Source organism: Triturus cristatus, chromosome 11, assembly GCF_964204655.1.
Source record: "Triturus cristatus chromosome 11, aTriCri1.1, whole genome shotgun sequence".
NCBI classification, from domain to species: domain Eukaryota; kingdom Metazoa; phylum Chordata; class Amphibia; order Caudata; family Salamandridae; genus Triturus; species Triturus cristatus.
In genome coordinates, this window is record NC_140594.1 from 1106404614 (window position 1) to 1106417816 (window position 13203).

A 13203-nucleotide genomic window follows, 5' to 3' on the forward strand; every position below is an offset into this window, starting at 1 on the left:
ATTGGCCCTTAAGGGGACGCTCAGTTATCCCTGACTGACTCAGAACCCCAGGGTAAGGCCTCAAAATGTGCGCCGACTGGCCATGGACCCATAGACCGCTGTCTATCCCCGGACCCAGAGACCACTGACTGTCCCTGGGCCCAGAGACAGCTGACTGTCCCTGGACCCAGAGACAGTTGGCTGGCCCTGGACCCAGAGACTGCTGACTGGCCCTGGACCCAGAGACCGCTGGCTTACCCTGGACCCATAGACCGCTGGCTTACCCTGGACTCAGAGACCGCTGATTGTCCCTGGACTCAGAGACCGCTGACTGTCATTGGACCTAGAGACCGCTGATTATTCCTGGACCCAGAGTCCGCTGGCTGGCCCTGGACCCAGAGACCGCTGACTGTCCCTGGACCCAGAGACCGCTGACTGTCCCTGGACCCAGAGACCGCTGATTGTCCCTGGACCCAGAGACCGCTGACTGTCATTGGACCCAGAGACCGCTGGCTAGCCCTAGACCCAGAGACCGCTGGCTGGCCGTGGACCCAGAGACCATTGGCTGGCCCTGGACCCAGAGACTGCTGACTGTCCCTGGACCAAGAGGCCACTGACTGTCATTGGACCTAGAGACCGCTGACTATTCCTGGACCCAGAGTCCGCTGGCTGGCCCTGGACCCAGAGACCGCTGACTGTCCCTGGACCCAGAGACTGCTGATTGTCCCTGGACCCAGAGACCGCTGACTGTCCCTGGACCCAGAGACCGCTGACTGTCCCTGGAGCCAGAGACCGCTGATTGTCCCTGGACCCAGAGACCGCTGACTGTCATTGGACCCAGAGATAGCTGGCTAGCCCTGGACCCAGAGACCGCTGGCTGGCCGTGGACCCAGAGACTGTTGGCTGGCCCTGGACCCAGAGACTGCTGACTGTCCCTGGACCCAGAGACCGCTAGCTGGCCCTGGACCCAGAGACCGCTGGCTGGCCATGGACCCAGAGACCTCTAGCTGACCCTGGACCCAGAGACTGCTGGCTTGGCCATGAACCTAGAGCCCACTGGCAGGCCGGCCTGGACCCAGAGACTGCTGACTGGCCATGGACCCAGAAACCGCTGACTGGCCATGGACCCAGAGACCGCTGACTGGCCCTGGACCCAGAGACCGCTGACTGGCCCTGGACCCAGAGACCGCTGGCTGGCCCTGGACCCAGAGACCGCTGGCTGGCCCTGGACCCAGAGACCGCTGGCTGGCCCTGGACCCAGAGACCGCTGGCTGGCCCTGGACCCAGAGACCGCTGGCTGGCCCTGGACCCAGAGACTGCTGACTATCCCTGGACCCAGAGACCGCTGACTGGCCCTGGATCCAGAGACCGCTGACTATCCCTGAACCCAGAGACCGCTGACTGTCCCTGGACCCAGAGACCGCTGACTGTCCCTGGACCCAGAGACAGTTGGCTTGCCCTGGACCCAGTGACCGCTGACTGGCCCTGGGCCAATAGACTGTTGGCTTGTTCTGGACCCAGAGAACGCTGGCTTACCCTAGACCCCAAGACCGCTGGCTTACCCTGGACCCAGAGACCGCTGGCTTACCCTGGACCCAGAGAGCACTGGCTTACCCTGGACCCAGAGACCGCTGGCTTACTCTGGACCCAGAGACCGCTGACTGTCCCTGGACCCAGAGACCGCTGATTGTCCCTGGACCCAGAGACCGCTGATTGTCGCTGGACCCAGAGACTGCTGACTGTCCCTGGACCCAGAGACCGCTGATTGTCCCTGGACCCAGAGACCGCTGACTGTCATTGGACCCAGAGACCGCTGGCTAGCCCTGGACCCAGAGACCGCTTGCTGGCCGTGGACCCAGAGACCGTTGGCTGGCCCTGGACCCAGAGACTGCTGACTATCCCTGGACCCAGAGACCACTGACTGTCATTGGACCTAGAGACCGCTGACTATTCCTGGACCCAGAGTCCGCTGGCTGGCCCTGGACCCAGAGACCGCTGACTGTCCCTGGACCCAGAGACTGCTGATTGTCCCTGGACCCAGAGACCGCTGACTGTCCCTGGACCCAGAGACCGCTGACTGTCCCTGGAGCCAGAGACCGCTGATTGTCCCTGGACCCAGAGACCGCTGACTGTCATTGGACCCAGAGACCAAAAATCCGATTGGCCGCACTCTGCTAGTCCTACCAGCGTGTTACCCCAAAGAATTGTGGTCCATGAAGTAGCGTCGGCGGGTACGCCTATGCCAAAAGTTTAAAATGAAGATAAGTGTCGCGTTAGCCATCCCTGGACACGTGTTTCGAGGTAGTTGCCTCTCATCAGCAGGGAGTAGGTATGTGTGTAGGGTTGCTGCGTAGGCTAACAAAAAATATTCTCAGGTAAAGTACCACTCAAGGCGCGCAGGTGCGTAGCCATGGGCTCGTCAGCCCCACCGGCTCAAGGGAGCCTGAATGTAAACAAAAATCCGATTGGCCGCACTCTGCTAGTCCTACCAGCGTGTTACCCCAAAGAATTGTGGTCCATGAAGTAGCGTCGGCGGGTACGCCTATGCCAAAAGTTTAAAATGAAGATAAGTGTTGCGTTAGCCATCCCTGGACACGTGTTTCGAGGTAGTTGCCTCTCGTCAGCAGGGAGTAGGTATGTGTGTAGGGTTGCTGCGTAGGCTGCCAAAAAATATTCTCAGGTAAAGTACCACTCAAGGCACGGTTACGCACCTGCGCGCTACGAGAGGTACTTTACCTGAGAACACTTATTTTAGCAGCCTACACAGCAACCCTACACACTCACCTACTCCCTGCTGACGAGAGGCAACTACCTCGAAACATGTGTCCAGGGATGGCTAACGCTACACTTACTTGCACTCAAGACTCGGGCATAGGCGTACCCGCTGACGCTGACTTCAGGGACCACAATTCTTTGGGGCAACACGCTGGTAGGTAGAGCAGTGTGCGACCAATTGGACTATTGGACCCAGAGACCGCTGGCTGGTCCTGGACCCAGAGACCGCTGGCTGGCCCTGGACCCAGAGACCGCTGGCTGGCCCTGGACCCAGAGACCGCTGGCTGTCCCTGGACCCAGAGACCGCTGGCTGTCCCTGGACCCAGAGACCGCTGGCTGTCCCTGGACCCAGAGACTGCTGACTATCCCTGGACCCAGAGACCGCTGACTGGCCCTGGACCCAGAGACCGCTGACTATCCCTGGACCCAGAGACCGCTGACTATCCCTGGACCCAGAGACCGCTTACTGTCCCTGGACCCAGAGTCCGCTGACTGTCCCTAGACCCAGAGACCGCTGACTGTCCCTGGACCCAGAGACAGTTGGCTTGCCCTGGACCCAGTGACTGCTGACTGGCCCTGGGCCAATAGACTGTTGGCTTGTTCTGAACCCAGAGACCTCTGGCTTACCCTAGACCCCGAGACCGCTGGCTTACCCTGGACCCAGAGACTGCTGACTGTCCCTGGACCCAGAGACCGCTGGCTAGCCCTGGACCCAGAGACTGCTGACTGTCCCTGGACCCAGAGACCGCTGACTGTCCCTGGACTCAGAGACCACTAGCTGGCCCTGGACCCAGAGACCGCTAGCTGGCCCTGGACCCAGAGACCGCTGACTGGCCCTGGACCCAGAGACCGCTGGCTGGCCATGGACCCAGAGACCGCTGACTGTCCCTGGACCCAGTGACAGTTGGCTTGCCCTGGACCCAGTGACCGCTGACTGGCCCTGGGCCAATAGACTGTTGGCTTGTTCTAGACCCAGAGACCGCTGGCTTACCCTAGACCCCGAGACCGCTGGCTTACCCTGGACCCAGAGACCGCTGGCTTACCCTGGACCCAGAGACCGCTGGCTTACCCTGGACCCAGAGACCGCTGGCTTACCCTGGACCCAGAGACCGCTGACTGTCCCTGGACCCAGAGACCGCTGACTGTCCCTGGACCCAGAGACCGCTGACTGGCCCTGGACCCAGAGAACGCTGACTGGCCCTGGACCCAGAGAACGCTGACTGGCCCTGGACCCAGAGAACGCTGACTGGCCATGGACCAAGAGACTGCTGACTATCCCTGGACCCAGAGTCCGCTGGCTGGCCCTGGACCCAGAGACCGCTGACTGTCCCATGACCTAGAAACCGCTGACTGTCCCTGGACCTTGAAACCGCTGACTGTCCCTGGACCCAGAGACCGCTGATTGTCCCTGGACCCAGAGACAGTTGGCTGTCCCTGGACCCAGAGACCGCTGACTGTCCCTTGACCCAGAGACAGTTAGTTGGCTGGCCCTGGACCCATCAACCGCTGACTGGCCCTGGACCCAGAGACCGTTGGCTAGCCCTGGACCCAGAGACCGCTGGCCGACTGGCCCTGGACCCAGAGATCGCTGGCTGGCCATGGACCCAGAGACCGTTGGCTGGCCCTGGACCCAGAGACCGTTGGCTGGCCCTGGACCCAGAGACCGTTGGCTGGCCCTGGACCCAGAGACCGTTGGCTGGCCCTGGACCCAGAGACCGTTGGCTGGCCCTGGACCCAGAGACCTTTGACTGGCCCTGGACCCAGAGACCGCTGACTGTCCCTGGACCCAGAGGCCGCTGACTGTCCCTGGACCCAGAGACCGCTGGCTGGCCCTGGACCCAGAGACCGCTAGCTGACCCTGGACCCAGAGACTGATGGCTGGCCATAAACCTGAAGCCCACTGGCAGGCCGGCCGGGACCCAGAGACCGCTGACTGGCCATGGACTCAGTGACCGTTGGGTGGTCCTGCACCCAGAGACTGCTGGCTGGCCCTGGACCCAGAGACCGCTGACTGTCCCTGGACCCAGAGACAGTTGGCTGGCCCTGGACCCGGAACTGCTAACTAGCTGCGACCCAGAGACTGCTGACTGGCCCTGGACTCAGAGACCACCGACAGCTGACATCATCAAATAATCTATACTACCTTTTTGTTTAGAGATGCTAGCCTGGGCTACGAGGACTTTTTTCCCTCTGCAGAGAAATGAGTGTCAAAAAGAGTGGTTTGAGGTCATTAAAAATAGTACTACATCACACTTAGTGGATACCGCTGACTGGCCATGGACACAGAGACCGCTGGCTAGCCCTGGACCCAGAGACTGCAGACTGTCCCTGGACCCAGAGACCGCTGACTGTCCCTGGACCCAGAGACCGCTAGCTGGCCCTGGACCCAGAGACCGCTGACTGGCCCTGGACCCAGAGACCGCTGACTGGCGATGGACCCAGAGACCACTCACTGGCCCTGGACCCAGAGACCGCTGGCTTACCATGGACCCATAGACCGCTGGCTTACCCTGGACTCAGAGACCGCTGATTGTCCCAGGACTCAGAGACCGCTGACTGTCATTGGACCTAGAGACCGCTGACTATTCCTGGACCCAGAGTCCGCTGGCTGGCCCTGGACCCAGAGACCGCTGACTGTCCCTGGACCCAGAGACCGCTGATTGTCCCCGGACCCAGAGACCGCTGACTGTCCCTGGAGCCAGAGACCGCTGACTGTCCCTGGAGCCAGAGACCGCTGATTGTCCCTGGACCCAGAGACCGCTGACTGTCATTGGACCCAGAGACCGCTGGCTAGCCCTGGACCCAGAGACCGCTGGCTGGCCGTGGACCCAGAGACCCTTAGCTGGCCCTGGACCCAGAGACTGCTGACTGTCCCTGGACCCAGAGACCGCTGACTGTCCCTGGACCCAGAGACCGCTAGCTGGCCCTGGACCCAGAGACGGCTGGCTGGCCCTGGACCCAGAGACGGCTGGCTGGCCATGGACCCAGAGACCGCTAGCTGACCCTGGACCCAGAGACTGCTGGCTTCGCCATGAACCTAGAGCCCACTGGCAGGCCGGCCTGGACCCAGAGACCGCTGACTGGCCATGGACCCAGAGACCGCTGACTGGCCATGGTCCCAGAGACCGCTGACTGGCCATGGACCCAGAGACCGCTGGCTGGTCCTGGACCCAGAGACCGCTGGCTGGTCCTGGACCCAGAGACCGCTGGCTGGCCCTGGACCCAGAGACCGCTGGCTGGCCCTGGACCCAGAGACCGCTGGCTGGCCCTGGACCCAGAGACCGCTGGCTGTCCCTGGACCCAGAGACCGCTGACTATCCCTGGACCCAGAGACCGCTGACTGGCCCTGGACCCAGAGACCGCTGACTATCCCTGGACCCAGAGACCGCTGACTATCCCTGGATCCAGAGACCGCTGACTGTCCCTGGACCCAGAGACCGCTGACTGTCCCTGGACCCAGAGACCGCTGACTGTCCCTGGACCCAGAGACAGTTGGCTTGCCCTGGACCCAGTGACCGCTGACTGACCCTGGGCCAATAGACTGTTGGCTTGTTCTGGACCCAGAGACTGCTGGCTTACCCTAGACCCCGAGACCGCTGGCTTACCCTCGACCCAGAGACCGCTGGCTTACCCTCGACCCAGAGACCGCTGGCTTACCCTGGACCCAGAGACCGCTGGCTTACCCTGGACCCAGAGACTGCTGGCTTACCCTGGACCCAGAGACCGCTAACTGTCCCTGGACTCAGAGACCGCTGACTGTCCCCGGACCCAGAGACCGCCGACTGCCCCCAGACCCAGAGACCGCTGACTGGCCCTGGACCCAGAGAACGCTGACTGGCCCTGGACCCAGAAAACGCTGACTGGCCCTGGACCCAGAGACCGCTGACTGGCCCTGGACCCAGAGACAGTTGGCTTGCCCTGGATCAAGTGACCGCTGACTGGCCCTGGGCCAATCGACTGTTGGCTTGTTCTGGACCCCGAGACCGCTGGCTTACCCTAGACCCCGAGACCGCTGGCTTACCCTGGACCCAGAGACCGCTGGCTTACCCTGGACCCAGAGACCGCTGGCTTACCCTGGACCCAGAGACCGCTGGCTTACCCTGGACCCAGAGACCGCTGACTGTCCCTGGACCCAGAGACCGCTGACTGTCCCCGGACCCAGAGACCGCTGACTGTCCCCGGACCCAGAGACCGCTGACTGGCCCTGGACCAGATAACGCTGACTGGCCCTGGACCCAGAGAACGCTGACTGGCCCTGGACCAAGAGACTGCTGACTATCCCTGGACCCAGAGTCTGCTGGGTGGCCCTGGACCCAGAGACCGCTGACTGTCCCATGACCTAGAAACCGCTGACTGTCCCTGGACCTGTAAACCGCTGACTTTCCCTGGACCCAGAGACCGCTGATTGTCCCTGGACCCAGAGACAGTTGGCTGGCCCTGGACCCAGAGACCGCTGACTGTCCCTGGACCCAGAGACAGTTGGCTGGCCCTGGACCCATCAACCGCTGACTGGCCCTGGACCCAGAGACCGTTGGCTAGCCCTGGACCCAGAGACCGCTGGCCGACTGGCCCTGGACCCAGAGATCGCTGGCTGGCCATGGACCCAGAGACCGTTGGCTGGCCCTGGACCCAGAGACCGTTGGCTGGCCCTGGATCCAGAGACCGTTGGCTGGCCCTAGACCCAGAGACCGTTGGCTGGCCCTGGACCCAGAGACCGCTGACTGTCCCTGGACCCAGAGACCGCTGACTGTCCCTGGACGCAGAGACCGCTGGCTGTCCCTGGACCCAGAGACCGCTGGCTGGCCCTGGATCCAGAGACCGCTAGCTGACCCTGGACCCAGAGACAGCTGGCTGGCCATGAACCTGAAGCCCACTGGCAGGCCGGCCGGGACCCAGAGACCGCTGACTGGCCATGGACCCAGAGACCGTTGGCTGGTCCTGGACCCAGAGACTGCTGGCTGGCCCTGGACCCAGAGACCGCTGACTGTCCCTGGACCCAGAGACAGTTGGCTGGCCCTGGACCCAGAGACCACGGACTGTCCCTGGACCCAGAGACCACGGACTGTCCCTGAACCAAGAGACCGGTGACAGGCTCTGTACCCAGAAACCGCTGACTAGCCCTGGACCCGGAACTGCTGACTAGCTGCGACCCAGAGACTGCCGACTGGCCCTGAAATCAGAAACCACCGACAGCTGACATCATCAAATAATCTACACTACCTTTTTGTTTAGAGATGCTAGCCTGGGCTACGAGGACTTTTTTCCCTCTGCAGAGAAATGAGTGGCAAAAAGAGTGGTTTGAGGTCATTAAAAATAGTACTACATCACACTTAGTGGATACTCACAAGGTGTAAGAGCAAACTGCCCAAGATCATCTATGGTATGAGATGCTCAGTTAATTGTAACTGCATCTATATAGCGCTTATTACCCCTGACGAGGTGTCGAAGCGCTTTTCGGCGAGTAGTACGCTACTACAGATCCCAACAAGCATTTACAATGCAATGGTCTCGGCATTGGTAAAGTTAGAGCTATTGGCATTGCTCATTACAATATTTTTGTTTATGTTTTGGTTTTTAAAACATTTAAAGAAACGGCATTGTTATTTACAATGTCAATAGCTTAATCACTCTCAAATGCGAGACCTATTGCATTTGCACCCACACACAGAGCCACCTACACACACACTGATTAAGCTATTGACATTGTAAATAACAATGCCGTTTCTCTACATGTTTTAAAAACAGAAAACCCCAAAAATAATGTCATGAGCAATGCCAATAGCTCTAACTTTAACAATGCCGAGACCGTTGCATTGTAAATGCTTGTTGGGATCTGGAGTAGCGTGCTACTAGCCGAAAAGCACTTCGATGCCTTGTCAGGGGTAGTAAGCGCTATATAAACAATGACACTGGCACTTCTGTCAAGCACTAGACAGGAAGGGGGCAGAGGACAGCATACGAGCCGCTGGGGGTTCGGAACCTCACCAGTCTCCGCGCTCACGGGTTCAGTTTGGGCAACTGCATGAGCGGTGGTCGTGAAATACCTTGGCTGATAACGGAGATTTCATATCCACTATAGAAACGCAATGTGTCAAGGTTGGGTACACCAGGTCTCAAAAGATGCTGCTTTCTTGCTAGGTTGCTCACTCAGATTTCCACACCATGAGATGGACTAAAGTCCTCAAACATCCTGTGGAGAACGTAAACAGCTGTTTCCTCCCTGTGTCATTTGGAGGCGCAGATATTCTACGCTCCGCGGTAAAGTCTCATAACACGTCCTTGGAGAGCGGCTGGAACCTGCGGGAGGCACCGCAGGGCCCGGGCAGAGCCGGTGGGCAGGGGGCGCAGAGATGACCGTGGTGTTGAGCTCACATCCCACGCAAGGATGCTGCTGAAATAAGCTTGTTAGATGTCCACAAAATATACTATTTTCGGCAGCTTGCTAATGCAACGGGCAGAAGGAGCAGGAGGCGAATCAAATCCGTGAAGATTAAATTAACATTTTGAGTTACAGAGAAGTAAATCCCTTTGAGGTTTCCCCAACAAAGTGTTGCGTTATCAACATGATGAGGCCACTCAGCGCGTGCTCACCCACGATGCAATGAGTACAGCCGTCCATGTACGGCAAATGCGTCTCGTGGGGTGATCGCGAGCTGTCTAAGCGCCCTTTCTATTTAGTGTCAGCGCTGATCTGGCAAAACGAGTATTATATTCCCAGATTCAACACAAAACAGTACTGTGTGATCTTGGGCAAATCGCTTTTCGCGTTGTCCCACTTGTCCGTCGAGCTTTATCCGCTATAAACTGAAGGCGTTCTAAAAGACCAGTCAGCTCTTAAGTGCTATATAAAAACATCTCCACTTGCGAATGAAATTGAATGTAGAACTAGGGGCAGGCTCGACACAAAGAGACTACAAAACCGCTGGCTCAGGTCACCCTCCATGCGCGACTCTGGTCTCTCTCTGCATCAGCCGTTGCTCTGCCTGCAATGGCCGCTAGAAGGCGGCAGCCGCGCACAACCGCCGCTGGGGTCAGGCTTTAGGCTGCCGGGCAGACACCGCTAGCAGCCCCAAGATTCGGGCACGTTACACGGCTACAAGGTTCACAGGAGTATTGTGGATCAAAGTGAGAATAGTTGTTACCCGCTTTAGAGTATTTTAAGCACGTTCATTTATGTGAGGAAATGGGATCGATTAAAAAGCACGGATATTCAACAAAGCGCACTAAAAAAGCGCTTCAATTTTAAAACCCCAGGAAGAACGAAGCACCTTATTTCCAGGGTAAAACTCTCCCATAAAGCGCTGCAAAGTGGGTCTGATCCTAGCGCATTACGTCTTTGACTTGGCATAGATAGAGCGCCCACTCGCAGAACCAAGCCGCCTCCGGGCGCTGTGGGAGGAAGGAGATCTTCCGTGATAGCTCGATGTGGAAAGCTGCTTTCGAGTAACCCTTGACAAGGAGAGCGGGGTGCCCTTACCAAGAGGCCTTACCTGCCGGACTCCACACAGAACAAGCCGAGGGCACCGGAAGACACCACCGCCTTTCTCCGAGGCACAGCAGAAATGCCTCGGAGAAAGGGAGCGTCCTTTTCGGATTCGGGGGCGTGTTTTGCTGTTGTCTCCTCCCTGAGACTTTTCGCAAAAAAAACGCCCCCGATCCGAAAAGGACGGGGCATGATTGGAGTGACGGGACCTCTTCTCCAATGGCTGGCCATCATTTACTAGGCCAGCCAATGGAGAACAGGGGAGAAGAGGGGCGGGTTCAAGCCCCTCTTCTCCCAAGTCATTATCTCTCGCGAGCGAGACTGCGCAAGCGCAGCCATCGCTAGCCGAGACCTAAAAAGGATTAGGACAAAAAAATTTTTAAAAGGGTCAGAGAAAGTGCCTGAACAAGAAGATGGAATCTGAGGAGCTACCCCTGGACATGATCACACTAGAAATAGGGATCGAAGTCTAAATGTGTTGTGAGAGTGCGCGTTATTTTGAAAACCACTCTTTTTGCCACTCATTTCTCTGCATTTTCTTGCCCATCTTCTTCGACCTCAAAAACCAGGTGATTTTACACAACATTACTTTCTCAATGCCCGGGAAATCTGTTTATTATTCGCTGGCTGCTCACCCCTAGACATCCATGCATGGCCACCCCCCAACCTCTTGCTGTCCCCCCTGCAGTGTTCACTCACTGCCTGCTCTCCTGTGCCCGGGCAGCTTTGTTTTGTGTTCTGTGAGGTATCTGCCTCTCACTCTCTGCCTGGCAAATCTAGCAGGATGGGCTTACCTTGCCAATGCTGCCTCCGGTTCACACAGACATGTTTGGGTTCCATTAGGTGGCTGTGAGCCGGTCTTCCTCGACTAAACACATGTACGCACATACACTCACCCACACACATAACTTCACACACATTCACTCGCACACATTTCCTTGAGATTGTTGGTTTGCACATTTACCTCATGTTTTATAGCCAGAAAACCTGGACCGGAGCTGGCCATTCTGGGCCTATGTTGGGCACCCCTGTCCACAATAAACCCTCAAATATCGAAAAAAGTAAGAATAATGCACACAATGGAAGGCACACAAACACGAGACAAGGTTGCAGATTACAAAACTGAAGACGGAGCTAATGTTTCAATTGACAACTGAACTGAATATATTCAAACAGTGATTTTACAGTCAGGGGGCAATAATGCCACAGCTTTGTCGGTACACGGACATCATAATATCAAATGCTGGCCCTCAGTGTACTCGCCGCCCCAAGGAGGTCTGTTGGTGCTATTTCCAGACCTTTTGTTAAATAAACGAATATATTCCACAACTGTAGGCTCAGCATGTCCTCCGAAGCTCATGGCCGCATAATGACTCCATCTCAAAGTTATGTGGAAAAAGTGGAGCGCGCATTTCACTTTAACCAGATTAATCCTACGTTTTGGGTGATTACGTGAAATTTGCCATATGGGCACAGTTGGCTTGATTCACCAGCATGAATGGACGTCGGCAGTTCAAAGCCTCGGAAGACGAGCTGGAAAACCTCTGGTTTTCCAGCTCGTTTTCCCTTCCACCGTGTGATATCGGTTCCTCCCGAGAGACCGTCTGATGGGGGGCGATATCGTGTCACACACACGGTGGCATCGTGTGAGTTGGCAGGTATGCACTGTATACAATACAGTTACCTCCTTTACTAATAAACACATCACACTCCTTCACCAGCACGAGACCTCCTGCCCCGCACAATATTTCACAACACAATACACAGGGCTTCAAATGAGCCGGGTCTCACCAGTGCCGAGCACCGGCAGTTATTTAAAGGGGACCTCGAAACGGGTCTCTTTCTGGCTCCGATTTGTGCCGTGGCACAGGGGGACTGCAGTGACAGCAGGCACATCGATGTGCCCTGGTCACACTGCCCACTTCTCACTAGTGGAGAAGTTACGGCATGACGTCATGCCAGGTGAGCGTTGTAGGGGAAGGGAAATCCTTTAAAGAGTCATTTTCTCTCTGGATTTCCCTTCTCTTTCTGAAACTCAGGAGCAGCAACGTCGTCGTGATGTCATCAGGGCTTTAAGTGGAAACTTTTTCAATTTTATATACAACAAGCCATAGTTGCTGCTGCTTTATCTTATGCAACTAACAACCATTGACAAAGCTAATAGTCCTGGCTTGTTGTAGGCATGATACTTGTATCATATCTGGATGCAATGGCAGAAACAGCAAAATACAAATCGAGCAGCACACCATGTTAAGCACAGTTTTTTAACTTATGTGTTTTAAGCCACGCCCTTAATTACATCGGCCACGCCCCTTTCAGAGACCCCCCCCCTCCTTTTTCATCCCACTTAAAGCCCAGTCAATACACAACACTTCTTCAGACTCCGTCTCCCAGGCGGACACGATACAGCTAAGGAAAAAAACAGAACAGGACAAACTCCAAAAGAAAGACAATTTCTTGCATCGTCATTACCTTTGCACTACCAGTTGAATATTGGTCTCGGGTGGAGCAGAAAAGGAGTAACCGACCTACCCGAGCCGCGCGCCGCCGGTGTGTCTCGTGCAGGCTGAGGGGGCTGCAGCAGGGCAGGATTCCTCCGGGGGCTCAGAGTCAACACTCCTCTCCACCCAAGCGCCCTGGCTGCTGTGGACAAGTTTCTCTTCAGGCTTGTGACGTCGATTTGTGAAACCGAAACTGCATCAGCCAGTCAGGACCGCAGTCTTTCCCCGAGTAAAAGTATCAGATATGATTTCCATGCTTTGAGTTTGGAAGGGAGAAGCGACACGAGTTTATGACAAATCCTATCATTTTTAGGTCTCGCCAGCTTCTTTAAAGACGGGCATTGCCTAAGCCAATAGGTATTGCCTTGGCAACCATGCTTTATTTAGTATTTTCTTTTTGCAAACATATGTAATAGACATAAAAAGTAATAAAAATAAAAGACCTGTTGTCTAAATAAAATGAAA

General features: G+C 56.6%; 1 protein-coding gene across 5 annotated transcripts in view; it reads right to left on the reverse strand.

The window, feature by feature from the left end:
- LOC146786088 (eukaryotic translation initiation factor 4 gamma 1-like) overlaps nucleotides 1-12908 on the reverse strand; it is a 647727-nt gene extending 634819 nt beyond the window's left edge. For 3 of the 5 annotated variants that reach the window (XM_085635544.1, XM_085635546.1, XM_085635545.1), the window contains exon 1: nucleotides 12710-12908. The gene's annotated coding sequence lies outside the window, so the exon portion shown is untranslated. The remainder of the gene's footprint in view (nucleotides 1-12709) is intronic. The other 2 variants (XM_085635543.1, XM_085635547.1) reach the window with 1 other exon arrangement.
- Nucleotides 12909-13203: the final 295 nt, after the last annotated feature.